The sequence below is a fragment of the Solanum tuberosum genome, unplaced genomic scaffold, assembly GCF_000226075.1.
Source record: "Solanum tuberosum cultivar DM 1-3 516 R44 unplaced genomic scaffold, SolTub_3.0 scf00021, whole genome shotgun sequence".
Lineage (NCBI taxonomy): Eukaryota > Viridiplantae > Streptophyta > Magnoliopsida > Solanales > Solanaceae > Solanum > Solanum tuberosum.
The window spans coordinates 2,554,844-2,557,209 of NW_006238947.1; positions in this window are offsets into that span (position 1 = coordinate 2,554,844).

A 2,366-nucleotide genomic window follows, 5' to 3' on the forward strand; every position below is an offset into this window, starting at 1 on the left:
CTCACTCTTATCATCACTGATCTATTATTATTATTTTTCTCTAGTTTCTATTTATTTAGTTTTTTCTGTAATTAGGAATGAAGGCCCACCAATAAGATAACAGAGATGTTGATCTATCATTAGTTCTTGTTATTTTTGGAAAATTATATGAAAATGCATAGTAATAATGGGATAATGATGGAGGAGCATGAGATTTTATCGGATGCTTATATCAAATCAATTCGTTTTATTATTGTTAAATGATTTAATAAAGTAAAAATATATGAATTAATTACAATTAAATAATAAAATTGTATGAGTAAATATATATATAAATAATCGATGCAAATATATTTTAATTTATCGAATAAGTTAGAGATCACAAAAAAGAACAAAAAGATATTACAAATGTTCATGCATGATTGGGTTTACTTTTCATATATTATATGAAAGAAGTATAATAATGAATTAATTATATAGTAATGACTAATGAGAAAAAAAATATACATGGATAATGGGATAATGATGGAGAAGTATCTGGTTACCACTAAATGTTTTTATTATGAAAATAGCTTAAATGACTAAAATCAGAACAAAATGGAGCAATATAGATTCTCCTCTTTTGATTTGTTTATCATGTTTTATTTTATTATAAAAAATTTAGATCTGATAATTTTAAAATTAAAAATATGTAAAATATATCAAAATATTTTTTAATCTTATAATTTTAAATATGTCAGGTAGAAAATTGTGATTAAAAATTTACTAAAAAGAGAAAGACATTTTTAAAATAAATTAAAAAGAAAAGTAAGACAAACAAATTGAAACTCGGAAAATATATAGATGGCTCGCACATCAAATATTTTGCAGTTCACAATCAATTGGTATTATTTTTTCAACAAATATTTTGAAAAATAAATAGAAAAATTAGTAAGTTTTGTTTTCCATTAGGTGTCTAGAACTTATAGTGGAGTCCCAATTAAAATCAGATTGTGCATTGTAAGGTCCATTCGATAGTGACACTACTAACAAAAGTTTCTTTATACTCAAGGTTCGAACTTGATACCTCTAATTAAGAATAAAATAATCTTATCACCGCACTATAATTCTAATGAAAAAATTAATAAGTGATGGCCATAATATTTCTCTATATATATACTTACATATTAATTATTATTTGATGAAAAGGGAGATCATGACAAAAATTGTCGATCATTATATGCCTCATGATGAACTTTTGGAAGAAAGGATAAGAGTTAATTAACATGTGTATGGTTAAGGAGAAATATTCTAGCAAACTTTGACACGATACTACAATAATTCCAACTTGTGATTAATTGTGGAAAAAAAAAAGAGTCGGATTCAGAATTTTAAGTTTATAAATTTATTTATTTTATTATTATTTATTTATTGGATTTAAAATATACTATTTATATATATTCAATGAACTTTTTTAAACAAATACAATGTTTGGATCAAAGGACCAAATTCTATTGAATTCATAACTTTCTAATTATGGCTCCACCTTTGAAAAGGATATTGAATTAAGAACAATATTTAGAAATAGTGGTATTTTGAGCCTTATAAATTGACATTCATAGCGATGGTTTAACTTATTATCAAATGTATAAATAATTTAGTTTAAAAACATTCTCAATACAATGTGTTGATTCGTTCTCTATTAGTATGTGGGTGTACAAAACCGAACCGAGAACCGAACCAAACCGCAAACCGAGTCAATCCGGAAAAAAAACCCGACTAGTGGTTTGGTTTGACTTGGTTTGGTTTTGAAAAAAAAAACCCGACTATATTTGGGTTGGTTTGGTTTTAACTAAAAAAAACCAACCCGAGACCAAACCAACCCGAATTTATATATATAATTTTAAAATTTTATTTTATACATAAAAATATTTACTTTGATATAATTTTTAAATATTTCTTATACTTGTCCATAGTTTTTATCTTTTAATATATTATTTCAAGTTTGAAACTTAGAATTATAAATGGGCCAATAAAGATTATAGTTCACATATGTTGGTAATTATAATAAAGCTTAAATCAAAATCAAATTAATACTAATGCAAAAAGAAAATCAATTCAACACTAAGAATGACAATAATATTGAATATTTGTTCTTTAGTTTTACATTGGTTTAGACAATTAAAATACATAATCTAATTTTAATTTTCTTTAATATTTAGTCATGTAACTAATACTTATTAAACTTAATTTTAGCATGATTTAGTACTTTTAAATTATGATAATTTTCATTATGACTTTGCAATATTTATTTTATATGATGATTTCATTATTATTTTTTATTGAATATTTTAGTGTCATCACTCATCTCATATTTTGTGTTATTTTCTTAAGAAACACCTTAGATA